Below are 19655 nucleotides of genomic sequence, written 5' to 3' on the forward strand. Positions count from 1 at the left end.
TAATATTTAATTTTATTCTTCTCTGGCCAAAATTTCCAAAAAGGTTTTATGAAATGAAATCAATTAGGATAAAAATTTGGGAGATTAAATTTTTGTTCATTTTATTATTTTTGTCAATCTTTCAATAAAAACTAAAAAAAATCAGTTAAAAAGAGTGAAAAATACTTCTTTGGATGGGCAGTTTATTAAATTTGGCAAAGCAATCTCAAAACTAAACCAATGTATTCTCTGAAAAAAAGGAAATTTTTATTAAAATAAAATCCGTATAGCAAATTTTGAGCGGACTTGGTAAATTACGCACGCAATTTAATTGGAAAATTAAACACGATGTAATTAAATCAACGTCCCCGTGTATTCTGAACGTGCCGGGAAATCACAAACACAAAGCGGGCAGCGAGTCATTCTGCGAATTATCGTCCCTCGCTGTAATGTTAGTTGATAATGAGAAGCTCCTCCATCATCTGCGATAAGAAATCCTTTGGCGAATCAAGCGCGCCCCTTTCCCGACGTTTGTATTTGTGCACATGTTAATTTTATCTCGCTTCCATTCAAGCCCATTGTGCGCGTCCACAGAACTATATCAAAACAATTATTGCGTTGTAACCTCTGGCATTAACGGTACCTTCACCCTTTGTACCGCGAAGAGGGAATGAAACATGAACAATGACTTTCGTCAGTGAAACGGCTCGTCTTCCGCTTTTTAAAGCTCGGGGCTTCAGGGCAGTCGTATAATCGTCTTAATTGGAAAATGTTTGAAGGGGGTGAGAGCGAGAGAGTAAAGTAGCTGTGGGGCGAGTCTGTCACAGTCATGCATAGAATAATAGATTAATTTCCCCTCAGAAATAAAGGCCACAGTTGCCTGCTTTTTTTAAATTAAAATTTTGCAATTTTAATGTCGTACTCAAATAAAAGGCCCATTGTATTATAAAAATATTTGCATTCATTCAAAGTTGCCAAACATTGGGGTGGTTTTTCAATTGAAACAATTTTTTTTCCGCCGGTTGTTTGGAATCAATAGAATCTATAGAATTTGTAAAAAAAAAATACTCGAAAGTTTTGGCAAATGAATTTTTTACATATTTCACTCCCTTTATGTTCCGAGTCGGAAACAAACATGTTCTGACCCTTCTGAATTCACTCACCTCTCACGCCGTAGTGCAGGGAGTGAGCGTGAGGGGGCGCCGGATCGAAAAGGCACGCGCATAACCATAACCAAGCAAGCAGCGAGATATTCACTTATTCAGTGTTTAGCAGCAGCTCGCGAGGAACGGTTGTGTCGCTCTCTGCATTTCGACAGCCACTCACTCGCTCTATCTGTTCACACAGACAATTGGACCAATTTTGGATTTTTTCCGGTGATCAGTGCTCGTTTTATTGTTGTGGTGCTTCAGAGACTTTCGAAAGAAGCCCGACTTCATTTTTTGCTGGTTTCGCATCATCATCAGAAAAAAAGGTGAGAGAATTTGTATTTTTCAAAATAATTACGCTTGTAGACGAAATCGAATTACATAATCGGCGTGTGTGTAATGGAATTGCAATTATCGTCGCACAGGTAATTCGAGTGGGGTGTGTAGTGGCGCAATGATTAGCATTATTCGCAATTCATTAATTGCAAATGTGCTGCAGTCGGCGAATAATTGGCGAGCGTCGGCACCTGAGCCCGAGCGGCACAAACTGTAGTAATAACGAGTAATGGAATTGAACGGCCACTCGGACATATGGGCGCAGATTCCAATTTATTGTTCATGCAGCCGCCGTTCGAGTGGACGCACTGCAGAATTAATGGATTACGCACTTAATGCTGCGGGCAAAGTGTTTGAGGCTTAATTATCAATTCTGTTGGTGCGGCAAAATTGATTCACCCTCGCGTCTATTGAGTTGAGCCGAAAGGCGCCGAAGCTAGCAAATCATGCAGGATTTAAAAGGAAAATCCCAGATTTTCTCGCCTCCTTTTTTAACTACACAGACTGTTTCATTACAAAGGGTCAATAATCAGGTTTAGTAAAAAAATATTTAAACGAAGACAATGTAATACAATATAATATTAATGCAATAATTTATATAATATAGTTATTTTTAATTAATAATTGAATTTAAAAAAAAAATGTGATTTTGAAACTGTAAAAAACCTCAGAGTTTTGGTGCAAAATTTTTTAGAATTGGAAATCGCATAAAATCTAAAAAGAATAAAATTTCTGTTTTTTTGTTAATTAATTTTTCCTTCATTAAAACTTTTTAAATAAAAAGGCAAACCGGCAGCATCATGAGCGCATGACTAGAATGTTTCGTCATTAATTTATATTAATCAAATAAAAAATAAAAATTTCGGCCTTTCTTATGGAACAGATATTAGTAAATTTTATAATGAAGCAATGAAATTTTCATTACAATTTTTTTACATGTTGATTAAATATTCAGATTTGTAAATCCAAGGATATGGAATTTATAATCAAATAATTGGGAGAATTTGACCAAAAGTATAAGTTTGGGATGAAATGCCAGAGATTATATAAAAATTCCCACGGTTATAAAGAGCTAGGCAACAAAACATTCGTCTGCTTTTTGTATAAATTGCACAAACTATAAAAGAGAAAAGTTCTCCACCGCAAGGATGACTGTTTCAATCGTTTTCCCAGGCATTATGTACCTCTCTTTTCGCAATTTGAAAAAAGTAGGGCTCATTGTCCCGCTGCAAAAAAGACGTAATTTGGATGAGACGTTGCCATAAAAAGAAGTTAAAAAGCTCAGCGTGATTTTTTGCAGAAACGGTGCTTCGAAAATATAATATAATGACGAGCATAAGGGAAAGGTTCGATTGTGGCGCAGCAGAAAGAGAACAAATTGCCACCTCTAATACGGACCGGCCGAAAAGCAGCAATGCTTTTATTTTGCGCCTTATATGGGAAATACTCATTCATGCACCTTCTGCTTTTTACGCGCGTCCAACAGCACGAGTGAAAGAAAAGGAGCTAGTCTGGCTGATGGATGTTGGTCCATCAACCTTCCTAATATAAAATGTCCGAAATACAAAATGCATCGGTGTGCCCTTTATCACTGTCACGACCCTTGTTTGTTTGTTTTAATAAAATAATACTGCACTGCCCAAACATTTAACTTCTTATACAAATCGGACACATTGTTTTTTTTTCCTTTGTGAGAGAAAAAATATGAAGAAAATTAATGACAGAAACCCTAAGAAATTTGTATCTGTAAAAAAATATATTTTTTGTTCGTTTTGATTAAAATTCAAAGCAGCTCCACTGGACAAACAAAACTTTTTAGATGAAAGCAGTTCTTTTCTTGCTTGTTTGTTTGTTTTCTCGCTCGGAGCAATAATTAAATTTCGAGAGCCGGCTGGAGGAGCAGATGAGATTTCGGCGCTAATCTATGAAGAAGCAGGCGTGTGATATGCTCGCTGTTGTTGGCTGCTCTCTCGTCTTGGGGTGGCGAACACTTAGCGATATTAGCCTCTCTCGCTCACAGGGTGTACAAACAAACCATTTAAAATAATCCACTTAAGCTAGTCGAGAATTAGCAACACTTATACGTGTGGCGGCAGCTCGTCTGCGTCGCGCCTTGGCAAAGGATTTGGCGCGATTTTGGAAGCGGAAAATCGGCAAAACCTCACGTACTCTGTGCGAAACTCAATTAACACTTTATGTGCTGAAAAGTAAGGAAAGGGTGTGGCTGAAATGAAGTTAAAGAAAAAAGATTAGTTTGTATAGTACAAATGCTTTGCAAATGATTAACAAATTAATATTGTTTAATGCATTGAGCAAATAAAATTTGTATTTTATAAACAATAAAATACAAATTTACTGTAGTTTTTATATCTAATATTATATTTTCAAATTATATTTGTTTTTTTTCTATATTATTTGTAATTTATTTTATGATTTATAAATCTTTTTGTGACAATTTTTAAGTCTTATTATATTATAGTAAAATATAACAATAACTGTTTGAAGATAAAATATTAGCATTTACTGTCATTTATCTGCTCATACATAGTCTCCCCATGGGGATATCAATTGGTACCACGATACACCTTTCCTGCATTTTAATTAAGCGATCTAGCTGTGAATTCCACTCGAAAATATATAAATATTTTAATCTAATTGTACAATATTTTGATTTTTAATTTTATTAGTTAAAACACATTTTACAGCTCTTGAGTTTTCTTCCCTACACTTTATCAGGAGAAAACAACCAAATGTATGAATGTGTTAAATTCATTAATTTCATTAAGATAAATATTTCTTTTTAATGTCTTCAAAATTTTCAGCTATTTAGAAAAAGTTGCATTTTAATTGAAAATCATAATTATTTTTCTTCTTAATTATGGTACAACTAAAGACTTCCTTCCGCTTTCCTGCACTTTTTTCTTCCTCTCAGGACAAATTGCATGTATATCTGTGGAGAAAAGAAAATCGATTGTAGCAACAGCTTGCGAGCTGCAACATTAAGCTAATGCAAAACGAGTGTATCAGTCTGGGTGTCTCTGTATAACGCAAAAGTGGCGGCGGAAACGAGACCACTCTCCATGAATATGTAGGGATCGGTGTGTAAAAATGCCGCCGCAATAAAAGTCTCCGGCGGAGACGAAAAAGTTTTTGGGCAAACAAAATGCACCTGCTACTATTTAAATATTGTAGAGAGAGAAAGAGCATTATGGGCCTCGCGCGCGCAGATGCTGCTCGCGAGCTTTTCCGAGATGAAATTTATTTATGTCCCTGCATATAAAAGAAGTTTGTAAATGCAAATAACGAAAAATAAATTCACCGTGCGTCGGTTTGCTGCGAAAAGGATTAAGCACCGCAAAGAGTGAGAGAGAAAAACAGCCAAACAATGCTAAATTTCCATTTTAAGGTGGTTCATCCGGTATCTGCACTGCAAAAAGTTTCCCATATGATCAAAGCAAATTTAAGGGCCAGGTTGATTTTAATATTTTTCCATCTTGATCAGGGTGATATGATCTTGATTAGGTAAATATTTAAATTATTTTAACCGGTTTTAACCTTTTAATCGGAAATGACTCATTTAATTTTGCTTTATATAAGTCAACCGTGCAGAATTTAATACAACAAAACTCCTTTAAAAAGAAGGAGAGTTAAAGTAAAAAATTTCGCGTTCTTTGTGGCCACTTTGTCCGCTCCAGTCCGCTCGCTCTTTTCCGCCGGAGAATGCAAAAAGCACTGGGGGATGTGTATAGAGAGGAAGCATTGAATAAGAAAGATATATGTATAAAAGAAACGTTCTTTTTCCGTATACAAAAAAGCGAGTGGATTGAACGAGACGGAAAAAGTCTCTCGATCCGCTGCAGCATTTTTGTCGCCCGCCTGGCGCATCAATGTGTAAGTAAACAAGTAGAAAATCTCTCTTTCTCTACCATTCGAAATAAACATTCAGCCAGAGCAGATTTGGCGCTCTTTGTGGAATCGATGCTTTTTCAAAGCGTGGAGAGGAAATCGGGGTTCGTTGATGTATAAGGAATTTTTTCTCCTTTCTGATATCATTATACGACGGCAGTGTCGATTTAAGACGCCGGAGATTAAGGCTGCGGCGGCGGAGTCTTCCTTTCATTCAATGGGGTAGGTTAAGCCTCTCTCCAAGTCGTTTTCAAGTATGGAATCAAATATAAAAGTGACGTCTCCAAACCACACACACACCTCACGCCCGCGCTTTTATATAAAAAATATTGAGGCCCTGCGCGTTCGAATGGCTCTTGAAAAGGTGGTTTCCTTTTTACTCGGCAGCCCAGAGAGCAATAAATAAGAGGATTTGCCTCTTTTTCCTTCCAAAAAGTTCCTTTGAGCAGTTCAACTACTAGCTTGGTGTAACGGGAAAATATACGCATCCAGCAGTACTGCATGAGCATAATTTGTAGAAATGAAATAAAATTGAAATAAAAAGCATTTTTTATATTTTTACCGGCTTTAGACATCTTTGAGTAAAAAAATCACTTTGTAATTATGCATAATATTTTCCCTGCAAATATTTAAAATTCGGTGTGGGGCAGTAATTAATTATTAATCACTTTCATAGCACCATATAATTTCTGGTTTTATTTTAAATTCAATTTATCATTCAAATATGGAAATTATAAAAATACTGCACGATTAATTGTCATTAGTCATTATAATTCAGTATCAATCCATCAAAATCAATAAAATAATATGACACTTTCTGTTGTAATAAAGATTATTTTATATTATTTTTTAAAACTTTACTTAAAATTATAAATTTTAAACATTTTGCTTATTTTAGATCTTTAAATTTTTCAATGATAATTATAAAACTTTTATTAATACAAAATAAGCATTATCAAACAGAAATTTAAATAAGTTATTTGGAAAAGTTTGGAGGCTCTAATTCTAAATATAAGTATTTTAATCCAAATTTAATGTACTTATAGATGAGGCTTATAATACCATGGAAGCCATTTCAATTAAAATTAAATATAGTGCATGTACCTTCTTCGTGCTAAGTATTACATTAAACATTTAATTTTCCGTATTTTCAGTAAATGATAATGATATTGTACTACTAGGCAACTTTTCGGCCTGTCGGAGATTCAATCATTAAAATTTTTGACATTTGTACAAGACACGGATAAATAATTCATGCATTTTACTGGAAGCCCAGGAACATTGCAACTTGCGACCCTGCTGTTATAAAAATAAAAATAAAATATCATAATAAAAGTTGACTTTTTAATCAGCAGTAAAAAAAAAAATAGAAATTTGAGTCATTATGTCATTTAGTCACTTGGGTGTTTGATTAATTTTTCTCACATTTTATTGTACTTTTCAGCGAAAATTGCAAAAGCGGTGCATTTCCAACATTCCTTTTATATTCTTTTCCATGGAATTTTCATGCTTGATATTGCAGTTTGAAATGAGTTTTCGGTGCAGCGATTCTCAGCAACTTATTGCAAACTTTGATCGCGCCGCCGCATGCAATTGCATCCGTAACGAGGATTTGTGCGAGAATCAGCTGTATGTGAAATGATGAAGTAAAACGGAGCGAAACTGGAACACCCCTTTAGCAGCAAAGTGATTTCTTCTGGCCCGAGTCTGGTCGTACATCTCTTTGTGCGCGATAAAGGCGAGCTGAGAGAGAGAGGACGGAGCTCTGATTTATGGAGATATTGCTTTCCTGCACCCTTTTGCCAATCGTGAATTTAGAAAGGGAGCGTTTGCATCTCGTCGCTCTAACCTTTGCGCCCGAGCAAGAGTTGCTCGGTGCCGCCGATATTGGTTTCCAACTTTGTGTGTGTTTGCAAGTTTAAATGTGTATATACGGCCTGGCTGGTCTGCAACCCCCAATACAAATCGGAGGCCAAGTTGGGTGCGGTGAATCAGGCCATGCAAAGAGGCAACCGCGCGCCGGCCGCACTCCCGCACACCTATAAGCTGCAAGGTACATAGACGCCGTGGCGGCGCAAAACTTAATCCCGCCACCCCCGTTTCTCATGAATTCTGCGCGCCCCAGTATAGCTTTTTGGCAAACTTGCCGAAGCAAAGCCTTTGGACAAACCAGGTGCGCGCCGTAGTTTTTATTGATTATTCCAAGAGAGCCACACATCAATATGGCACTCGGAGTTTAGCAGGGGAGCAGCTGCCGCGGTGCACGCTTTGATTGGAATGCGGACGAATGCCCGCGAGAAAATGCAAATTGGCTCGGCCGTTGCATTTTTGGGATGCTTCATTGATTTCCAAAAATTTCAACCCGGGCCATTTTATAAATTTGAACATATAATTTAGAACGAAAAATGGAATTTTATGTTTGAAAAGCTCAATAAAATTATTTTTAATCCAATTAAATAATACCATTTTTTAAGACTCTAAATTTTGTTCAATAATTTAATAATTTTTATCCCTATCGCAAATAAATTATATAAACTAAAGGGGATCTTAAATTTTGTTTAGAACTTAAATAAATTTTTTTATATCTTTCACAAACCGCATATTCTCTCTCACAAATTCATCAGGGTCTTTAGAATCATAAATTATTTTGCAAATAGAGGACCCCATTTTGACATCGTTGATAATATAAAATATTAATTATTAACAAAAATGCTGTTTTCTTTCTTTCTTTCTTCATATTTATCAAATAAAAGTTTTCCAATTAAGGCGAGATTTCGACAGGTGGAAATCTCTCGTGACCACGCACCTTAATAAAGGCTCACTCTTACATCTCATCAGCTAATTTTGAACGCAGAGTGCATCTCTCTCTCTCTCTCTCTCTCTCTCTCTCTCTCTCTCTCTCTCTCTCTCTCTCTCTCTCTCTCTCTCTCTCTCAAGGGGAAAGAGGCTTTGAAAATTAATTAAGCCGCAGGATCGACGAGAAAAGAAAACGGTGCGGGGGAGGCGCGCATCCATTATGGGCATACATTAGTCAGGATATGGATTGTTAAGTGATGATGGTATATTGAAAGTGACATTCTCTCTTCAACCAATGTCAGCGCGATAGATTGTGCGCGACGTGTTTTATTGTCCACTCTCATGAGCTTGTTTTGTATTCACATGCTGGCGGCTCTGAAACGGAAGTTTTCAATAAAATTGCTCAAATAATTCGGCCTCCAAATGTGTACAAAAAAAAAATCTGTCAAGTTTCATATAAGAAGTGGTTCTGTTCAAACTTGAAGAGCATGAGCAATTTAAGCGCAATTTAACCCTCATGTCTGCAGTTGTGTGGCTTCTTTTGAAAAAATTGCAATTCAATATAGCCGCGCTCATGAGGGGCTTTAGCCCTTTCACTCATCCCCCGACCCCTCACCCTGCCTTTTATTCTTGGCAAATTTATTCATAAAAAAATTATGCATGTGTAGAGCTTTCAAAGCCAGACTTAAACGCTTTTTACCGCTCTTTAGCATTTGTAATGATTTTTTTATTGACACACAAAAAATTGCTTTCGGATTCTCGCAGAGAATTTCTTTTCGAGGAGACCCTTTTTTTAATAACACTGCGTTGACGTGCGCCGGTACAAGTGTGTGTTGATATCAGATATCAGAAATAATATGTTCCCTTTTTCGGCACAAACAAACGCATATCGATCTCGGTCCTCTTTCCGCGCCGATATCAGAAAATAAGAGCGTGTTTGTCTGAAGAAAAGGTGCTGCGACTATGAACTTCCTGCGCCGATATATAAATTACTTGTTCTGTGTACACCGGCGTTATCAGTCTCAAAAGTCTCGGGTGTGTCACAATGTTTGGAGTCAATTCGAGAGAGCACAATGAACTTATAATGTGTGTGTGGCGCTGCTGATAATGGGAATGAGACCATTTTTGTTATTGGAAAATATATATACAATAATAATGAATTGACTGACGAACCAATTTTGTGTCACGCCGCCGGAATTGCAACAAGTGACCCAATATTCGCCATAACAAAAGAGAAAAAAGTTTGTGAAATTGACGCAGCTGTCGAACGGAATTGATAACAAAAAAACTGCACATCAATGTTCTAAATTAATGCTGACTGACCTAAATTAGTTTTCTTTTTTCTACATAAGTTATTTAGAAATTAAATACAAAGCCAAAAGTTTGAAATACCAAACTGATTTGGTTAACAGTTTTAAAATATTTTTTATAAGAAATTGAATAATTTTATAGTAAATGATCATGGCCACAAGAAATCAGGCGGATAGATAAAAATATTTGTAAAAATTATATATAATATGCAAAAAATCACAAAAACCGTTCAGAAATTTAAAATAACCTCATATCTTTTGATTTTTTATGACCATGCACACAAATCCTATTAATTTTAATGAATTTTGGAAAATGAGATAAAAATTCAAAAATTTATTTACTTTCTGCATTTTTATTATTGCACAAGTAAAAGTTTTTTTTATGAAATTCTGGAAAAAAATTGGAAATATATTTTCCAAAAATAAAGCTCTTTCTTCCAAAAAGCTCCCCCTTTTCCCTCACAAAAATCTTTCCTGCTCACCTTTCCTCTCTGCACACGTCAAATATTTCAATCTTCGCCGCAATAATGGCATCCCGCGCGCCAGTCGGGTGCTCGGCAGTTTTGACTTATTGCCTTTATAATATTGCTTTCGTCGTGTCGCTGCTGAGCTGCGTTTAAGGTGTATCTCTGTGATGTGTGTCTGCTCGCCACATGTAAACGAATCCCTTTTCTTCTTTTTTTTTTGTCCACCAGATACACATCCATCAAGCACTAATTGCCTCTCTCGCTCTCGCATATTTACATACACAACGCACCACTCTTGCTTTGTGCTCGCGTTTGGGTACATTTTTTTATACTCTATTATAAATTATAAACGAAAATGTAATTTCCGAAGCCATTATTTTATCAGAACCGCGCGTAATGCAAACGTAATTTGGGAAATGGAAAAAGAGACCGTACGAAAAAAACGATGACTTTGTTGATATGCGCCGAGCTCACAGTTCGTTAACTTCTTTATTTTTGCTGCCATCAGAGACGAAGTGAGGAAGAGAGAGTCTCGTCGCGGTGAATACATATATATTTTATGTATGTACTTTTTGTACACGTTTTTCTCTCTCTCGGGAGAAGAGAGACAATGATATATTTTAGTACATATTGCCTGTCTCTTTTGCGCGAGAGCCGAGGCGCTACTTATCAGCCGACGGCAAGCGACGGTAGCGAGTGCAAAACAGATTGCCAAGAGTCAAACTGGCAGGCCGGGCACGTATTTGTAAGATATAGAGTTGTAATAATGAGCTCCATATATTTCTAGATAAGGTCAAACTAATAATGCTCCAGACCAATCGAACTAACAATAAGTGCCAGAGACGCTTTTATTTATATATAAAAGAGAGAAATCCCTTTTTATATTTCGGAGGGATTTAGAAATTACAGGTTTTATCTTATTATATTTTTCGGACCAGTTGCTCCGATCAATTTGCGAGGTAATAAAAAATCTGCAAATGGGATTATCTTGGCGGGTTCGGAAAACAAGCAGCAGTTGTCGTGGTCACAAATTAGCCCCGCAATATCATCGTGGTGCGCTTGCCAAATTTCAAACTCTGAGATGTGTTGTGCCGGTTAATTATGTTGCTCTACGTGCTGAAATATCAAAGCGGAGAACTGAGCAAAAAAATCGTGAGCAATTTTCATAAACAAACTCTCAACGGAAAGAATTAATATAACGTATATTTTTATATAAATTATATGCTTTATTTTTTTTTCGCCGAGCACTAAAATTTGAGCCTCTCTCTCGCAACATGCATGCTCGCGCGGGATATATATTTTTTAACAAGACACATTGCATTCTCAAATTACATCATCTCCCGAGCGTTTTTCTCATGCATGCAAGCTCGAGAGAGAGAGAGAGAGAGTATTTATTTCAGCCGATGAAGGAAGATTTGATATCAGCGCGCCACGGACGAGAAATTATAATTGGAATTTGAAATATTATCTTTTAAAACGCGAGCCGCCGCGTCTTTGTCTCTCTGCGAGGGTGCTCGGCGCGAAACGTATATTATAAAACAAAACATGCGATGCACCGAGACGGGTGTGTGTCGAAAAGGGAGAGAGACGCTTTTATGCATTCGGAGAGACGCACCCTTTCGATACGAGAAACCCTGGGGGGAGGATAAAGTATCAATTTCTTATTCTACACGGAAAATAATTAGATTTTCAAATAATGTAAATGTTTCCCTCCATCTGTTACCGCATCCTTATTAAAGTAAATTATTAAAGAAAATTGCGGACAATGTTTGTGTGCTTTTCTATAATTTCAACAAAACTTATTACAATATATTTAAAAAGAACCTACTGTTCTTCCATTTTTTATTTTATTTCTCCGTTCTTTTAACTTTATTTATTATTTTTAATCAATTGTTTGCCTTCATTCTTAATAACAAACAATATAGGATTTATATTTTAATGGGTTTGAATCCAAAGTAATTGTTTCCACCAAGCTCAAGAATTTCCCATGCAAGATCTTGAAGTGCAAAAGACAATTTTAATTTCCTGTCACCTGTTCAGTTTGAGCTTGTTTTCATTCCACAGAAGTCAAGTTTTTAAATTCACTAATTATTTTGTAAACAGAGGAAAAGGACACTATAAATTCATATTAAGATATGTCTGTGATTTCACATACTAAATTGGCAAGGCTAGAAAATTTATTATATAGGATTAAAAATATAACAAATTTGAATTTTTGCATTTTAACTAAAATTCTTTATTAAAAAAATAGGCAGAAATAAACAACGAAATAAAAAAACAAATTTAAAAAGAATTAAATTAAGATAAATAAATTTAAATCATAAAACTATATACAGGTTGGCCCATAAGTAGTCCGTGATCTTTGACAGCTCGCCACGGGCGAACCGTTGGTCGAATTTGAAAATTCTGCACAGATTCTGAAAGCCCAACTTTCTACAACTTTGCCTGGCATAGTAAGAATTTTGCCAGAGTTGAAATTGTAATTGTTTTAAAAGGAAAACTAAAAAATGAGAAAGTGCCTTATGGGACTTCCCATATAGCAGCATTATGAGTGTCGGAAGTTCAAAGTGAAAATCATGTTTTTTAGGTGAATCGACCCTCCTGAACACGAATCCGTGGTCGGTTTTTTGAAATTCTCATTATTTCTAATTTTTTCCCTCAATTTGCAAATATTTGCAAAATGTGCCAAAAAAACTAACACGTGGAGATAAAAATCTGAAAATTGCTGGAGGGGTGGATCTTGAACATAACAACAACGTAATTTTTCCATACTTGCTATTTTCCGGAAAATTGACCATTTTCACAAGGGGTCCACGTTTTGGTTGATTTCTCGATTTCTATGGGAGTTAAAAATAAAACTTAAAGTGATTCTAAAAGCTGATTAAATTTCCTATCTTTCCTCTGTGAACATTAACTTTCCAACACTGGCTGCTTTTCCGGAAAATTGAAGAAAAAAATTAACTTATTTTTCCCAGAGAGTATGCAACCCGCAACAGAAAGTCGAAATAGCCAAAATGTAGCTTGGTTCTTTGGCAAGACACCCCTAAAATTTCAAAACTTTTCCTCCAGCCGTTTTTCCGCAATCGCCGATTTTCCCGACCCCTTTTGGGAAAAATAAAACTTTTCCGGAAAGGCATGTGTGATGCATCATTCGATTAGGCACGTCAAGGAGATGCTAGAAATGAATTTTTATCAAAATCGGATCATTTTTCAAATTTTCAGAGCAGATTTTGTAAATTAAAAAAAGTTCATTTTTCAAACTGTATTATTATACAAGTCGTTGCTTATTTATAAATTTAAATGCTTGTAAAAACAATAAGACTTAGTTTTGATTGATTTGTACGTTGGTGATAAAGCGTTGACGCGAATCACCATTTTTGACAAAGACCCACCGCGCGGTCCAGACAGCGGAGAAATTAGTTTGGCTCGTGACTAAAGAGGCGTTGATAATCCCCTCCGATTTCTGGCTGCAAATCTGCCTGGCGTGCAATATTGCAGCTGAACATCGGAATAATAAATACAACGCAGCACAAAAGCCAGAGGTTTAATTGTTGAGCCACCACGTGAGGCTCGGCGCGTCGACAATAAAAGTCTCTCTGGTTATTGTTGTAAATAAAAGCGGGCCCGCGCGCTTTTTCCATTTATATGCAAGGGCACCCTCTTTACTCTCACTCGAACACATACATTTATATGTATGCAGTCGGTCGGGCTACAATAATAATAATAAATTCCACTCTTTTCTTTACTTATAATTCTCCACTGCGCTGCGTCGATTCATACAATTGCGACGAATAAAAGCAGCTGCTGATACGCCAGACAAATATGTCTGAATCACACACAGGGTGTATGAATTTATATATTTATCAAAAGCATCGCACCCCCTAGCTTTTTATTTCGCGCTCCTCTTGACTATGACGCGAGACAGCTAAAAATATTACTCTTTATTGGCGGGCACGAATGGCTGGAATTTTTAATATCTGAGACTGTTACGAGTGCGCTTGAATATAAAATTTCATTTCTATTGTTATTCCGCGCCGAGTTGAATTAAAACTTCAGCAGCCTCCTCGAAAGGCAGCAGTCTTAATTAAATATCGGCTTTTCCATCCGCCGGAATGGAATTAATTTGTGTTTCTGTAAAGAAAAGCAAGTTGTATTCAGCTGGCAAAAGAATTCTTGAAGTACAAACTGTAAATTTCGTATGTTTGAAGTAACAATGAGATATTTTATTTTACTTTGGTGAATTTTTCAGCACAAAAGGCTGGAAATTTTTGCTAGTCATATAAAGTAATAATAATCAAAACTCAAAACACTTTAAAATCATACAACATGAATGAAAATCAAAATTTTCTGAGAATTTCTATATACAAAACGAAAAAAAAATCTTGAAAATTTTCACCAAAATTACCAAAGCTATTTTAAGATTTTTTGTAGGCTTTTTTGTAGTAAAATTCCGAGTGTTTTTTTTTCGGTTTTTAAATTCTCAAAGTCAATTAAACGTTATTTTTTTGCTTTTTTTGCTTCTCCATTAAGTGATATATGAGGTCGAAAATCACACGGGAAGTCATAAAATGTGCTACACCGATTTTTAGAGACGAAAAGTTGTCGCGGGCACTTAAAAAATTGTTTGCCCGTCGCGGAGTGAAAGTTATTTTTGAGAGCGGCTCCAGCAGAAGCTGAAACTCACGGAGAAGAGGAATAAATGTATATATAAATTGGGAAACATTCCCACTTGCCCTCGTCGCAACCAACACATTGAAGCAATAATTTTTCCCGACTTTATTGCCAGCATCTCTGCCGCGGCATGTGGTTTTTGATTCGATCCGGCAGCAAAGTAACTCATGTTTTGTGTAATAATCAAGATTACAATCTGGACATGAAAAATAATGTATGTTTTCTCTATTTTTGGCCATTATTGCCTATTAACATATTTTCCACACACAAAACGGCTCGATGACATGCTGATAAAACCAACTGTTCATTCCAAAGCGTGTGGCTTCCATAATTCGCCCAATTTTATGTCCCTTCACCTTTGAAAAAACAACAATGGGAAGATAAAAAAATTTCTCTTCATTTCGCGCATAAAAATTTTAAACGTGTCCAATAATTCCACTCGGTAATTGGATCTTTAAGATATTTCAGCTGGAATAAATGCACATTCGCATATCATTTGAAATAATATGTGTATTTTATAAAATCCGCTCTTCTCGCGCCGAGACGAACTGCTTGCATTCATAATCAATTCTCCGGCGCGAGCACAGAGAGTTCGTGCGCTTGAATAAATTACTCGAGAGAAAGACGAAGAGGTGTTGCTTTTCTCTCGCACCTCTTAATGCACATGTTGATATGCATCAGAAATGGGCATGGAAAACGTCTTATTTCGCCGGTGAAATATCCCTTTGTGCTCGAATGAAGTGAAATAATAATAATGCGGGGCGTTTCTTGAACTTGCGCGCAGACCTTTGCCAACAATCGTGATCCCTGCCAATAAAAATAATGAAATATGGTCTTCAATTTTCTCTCAAAATAATAAAACGAAGGTTAAAAACACAATGAGCGCAAACATTTAGCAGTGCCGTAAAATGTATTTGTTTTTAAAAGTGGATTTAAACATTTCAGAATCGTCGTAAACTCTTAAAAAGGGGGCAAATTTAAAATTTAACAAAAATTCTATAATATATCATGGTTGAAAATCTCATTATAAAAATTTATTGCTTTTTTCAATGAGGGTTCGTATCCTTAGACCAGTCGGTTAAAAAAAATGAAGTCTTATTTTGATATCAATTCTTTTAATTTATGATTTATTCTTTGCCATACGAGTTTTTTTTAACATTTTCTTAAAAACTCTTTGATCTGAATTATCTGAAACTTCATCACTTAACTTTTCAACAATATAATGATTATAATGCTGTAAGTTCAGTTTATTAACCTAAACACTTTTTGCTGTAATTTACTTTATCACTTAAATTTTTTACATTTCTCCCATAATAAACCGGCTGATAAACAGGACCCAATATAAATTTCAAGATAACTCACTTTTATGGTCCAGTGAGAAAATAAACTGCGTGTCGTGTATTTTTGTAATTTACTGCCAGATATCATTAACGGCCATCAAATGAAATTTAATCCCTCTCGGAGCCGCGAAAATTTGATGGTTCGCAGGTGCAATTTTCCGGAACGTTGAAGCAGTAAATATTAAATGCGAGACTTCTTTTGCGTTCAGTTTTTTTCCGAAAAAATATTTTGGGTTTGGCAGACTGTCCAAAGCAATTAATGCCGTATAGTGGCGAGGATGTTTCGGAATTAATGCGGCGGCCGCTTTTAGACGCAATCGTAAATAATTTTTTAATTGGACAGAGCGAGCGGGCGCGCGCGCGTGCAAACATTATTCCGGGTCGCGCCAAAAATTATTTGCTCGGCGATGATTGAAGAGTGGTCGGGGAAATTTATGGGCTTGTACCGAGTTTTAGGATCGTGTAAGCAACGCTAATTTGCGAGGAGATTGCCGGATCGCTTTTTTAGCGGCGGCGGGCGATAATTAAATTCTCAGAGAGAGACGCCGAGAGATTAATGCTTCCTGCTGCGTTTTCCTCCAGACCTGTCTCAGAAATTTCGCACTGACTTTAATTTCTCCGAGTTACGAGTCTCAATCTTGCTCCAATTTTAAAAATTGGCATTGATGTGGATAAAAAGAGCCATAAAAGTTAAGAAAGTTTTAAAAATTAATGAAGCTTCAAATTATATTGCAATCATGATTATCGTAAGTTTTTGCTTACAAAAAAAAAAAAAAAAAAAAAATAAAATAAATAAAAAAATTAAAATTTCCTCATTTTTTTTCTTTGTTCAATTCTGACTTCTTGTTTTTAATATAAAAATATTTTGTTTCTGCTCTTAATATATTCGAGTCATTTGAATATAATTTTTTCATTTTTTTTGAGTATGTAATTTCCTTATGCACATATATGATTTTTTTTAAAAATTTATAGATTCAAACGTAGGCAGACGAAATGAGGAAGCTTAATACTCTCTCCTCTCATTCAAATGCATTGTAAAATAATTCAAATGAATCACGTCGCATCATACCCTGATTAAATTGTGATTGATGATGAAAGTCGCGCCCGAGGGCCACCTTTAAAGTAACCAAAACAGATCCACGCCACAAGAAGAAAACAAGCTTTAATAAATTTAATTAATCTTCTAAATTGGACGCAACTCTGATTAGAACGCTCGTAAACTATTTCTGGTGTTGGTGCACCTCTCGGAATAAAAACCTGCTGGCGGCCCATTTAATCATTTGATTTATGACTTCAGAACAATTTCGATCTCAGAATTCAGACCCACATACCGCAATAATCAAACCAAATTTGTATATTTACATATAGAAAAAACCTATATGTTTGTTTTTATATTATTACAATATAATAAACTGACGCTACACGCCAAGTTTTTATTTTTATTACAGAGGGCTGGCCAATTTTCTGCTTATCGAGTTTGTCGCAAACTCCCCCGACAAAACACACATGCGCGCCTCGACAAATTAAATTTATTTTTGATCTCTTTAAGTTGGACATGTCACTTTTCCCGTCGGAAATAAAAATCTCCCATGCCAACATCTGTATGTATTAGGGGAGACCTGCCTGTCTCATGCCGGTCAAATGCGCACAAAAAGTCGGCAGATGAGACCCGGAGAGCAGACAAAATAATCCAGTTTATATTAGCCGAGTTCAAAAGGAGGACAAATAATACACGGCCTTCGCATGTAGGGAGAGTGAAAGAGAATTTTTTTCTCTCTCTCGGAGAATAAGGTGCGCGTTTGATAAGCTAAGACTCTGCTGGGGCAGAGCTAAAGAGATTTGTTTGGAAAATAAATAAGGTTTTTCCCTCGGACGCTACGCTTTACTTTTTGCACGCGGGTCAGCCATTGATCTGAAAAAATCATCCAAATAGGAAAAATAAACTCACTGGTTCCGAGCGACGCGAAACAGGATTATTGTAAAGTTCAAGAGGCAGCAGCGTTTTTTTTTTTTTTTTTGAATGGGATTTTTTTCCTTCGAATGAGATTAAACTGCCGCCCATTGGAATGACGAATGTGTCCAAGTGGCTCCAGAAATATAAACCAAACTGCTCCCCCTCGCGCCGTGAACTCTGCCAGAAAGTCACATCCCGAGAGCAGTGCACTGTGGTGCATTAAAATTATCTCTCGAGGCCACACAACTTCTTCTTATAATATCAACACACACTGCACCACTGTGCGGGAAGAAAAATGGATTGTGAGCGTGCCGGATTAAAATGATTCTTCAAATTTAGGCTCTCGGAAATAATTACTTAAACTGTAAAGACGCCCACGTGGTGAATGCGTGTAGCTATTTTCGTAACAGAAGATCTGAAATGAACGCATTTGAAAAGTAACTTTAAAATGAAAACACATAATAACTCCCATTTTAAGAAAAACATATGAACTGGAAATATTTGTCAGAACACAAAATTAATATTTTTGTTTCTGCATATTTGCCAAGTATGAACTGAAGTGCTTAATTATTTCAGACCAATTTTTCTGGTATAAATTTGTTCTATCAACAATTTGAGTAAAGATACAGGACGTATTGTCGCTGCCTACTTTATATTGTTATAAAATTAAACGTAAATTCGGAAGAAAAAAAATTAATTTCTTTTTTGTTGTCTACTCACATGGGTCAAAAGTTGCGGAACGGTTTTGAAAGTTATAAATTGAAGTTCCACATTGAAATCAAAAATTGTTACAAATTAAGCAATAATTAATTTCTAAGTACTCAAGAAATTAGTAAAATAATCATTTAAATTCTTTATTGTCAAAAGCGTAATTAAAACTTGAAGCTGTTGGAAATCTGACAATTTTGCAATAATTTGCGATGCAAGCATTTATTTTGTTTTTTAATACGTTATAAAATAATCTTTATTCATAAGAAAATGAAAAGATTAATTTCATTCACTATTATTTGTTCTCGTCTCGCTAATTTGCCCATTGACAGCTGTGTGCTTATTACGTGTCTCTCCATTAAGCTAATTTTTCAAGAGAGCTCCACAGGCGGCGGTGCGAATAACATATGCATACGGTACTCACATCGCCATCTCGTCCTGTCGCTCTTTTTCCTCTTCGCTCTCTCGCCATGTAGCCGAGCTGTCAACACGCAAAAGTAGCAGCAACAACTTTTTTTTCGCAAGGGGAGAAGAAAAGTGGCAAGAATGATGGACAACTCATGAGCATAATGGCCTCTGCTCCTGGCTCCTACCCAGCTGTGCTGCTATATCCCTGTCGTGCGCGTTTGTTGTGTGAGCCAGAAAAGGCATCATTTTGTCCTTTTCCGCGGCTCCGTTTTTGTTTACTCCGTTCCGACCTCCGACATATGGCAAAAAAGAGACGGCGGTGAAAACAGAAGCCATAGAATATATTATTTCATGTAATAGTAGTTTTTGCATACAAAGCAGCAGAGAAAAAAAGATGCATTTTCATGTAAAGAATTCTGTTTGTGAGTAAACATATTTCTCCTTTTTGTTCGCAGGTAAATACATTTGGAAGCCAAACATCTGTCTTTTGAAAGGAAGAAAAAAAATACACGCCGCAACTTTGAGCCGAAAAACAGGTGGAGAAAGTTCAAGGTTTGGTTTTTCAATGAAAATAATTTTTATGTAATTTTAATTTGTTAAATCTCTTTAATTTGCAAACTTGAGACAAATTT

The 19655-nt window shown here is 36.0% G+C and overlaps 1 protein-coding gene across 3 annotated transcripts in view; it reads left to right on the forward strand.

The window, feature by feature from the left end:
* The first annotated feature begins 1256 nt into the window (after window positions 1–1256).
* LOC132193556 (discoidin domain-containing receptor 2-like) overlaps window positions 1257–19655 on the forward strand; it is a 124598-nt gene continuing 106199 nt past the window's right edge. For 2 of the 3 annotated variants that reach the window (XM_059614301.1, XM_059614300.1), the window contains exon 1: window positions 1257–1453. The gene's annotated coding sequence lies outside the window, so the exon portion shown is untranslated. Of the gene's footprint in view, window positions 1454–19484; window positions 19576–19655 lie in introns of those variants that run through there. The other variant, XM_059614302.1, reaches the window with a different exon arrangement.

Source organism: Neocloeon triangulifer, unplaced genomic scaffold (assembly GCF_031216515.1).
Source record: "Neocloeon triangulifer isolate White Clay Creek 2 clone unplaced genomic scaffold, ASM3121651v1 ptg000004l, whole genome shotgun sequence".
Lineage (NCBI taxonomy): Eukaryota > Metazoa > Arthropoda > Insecta > Ephemeroptera > Baetidae > Neocloeon > Neocloeon triangulifer.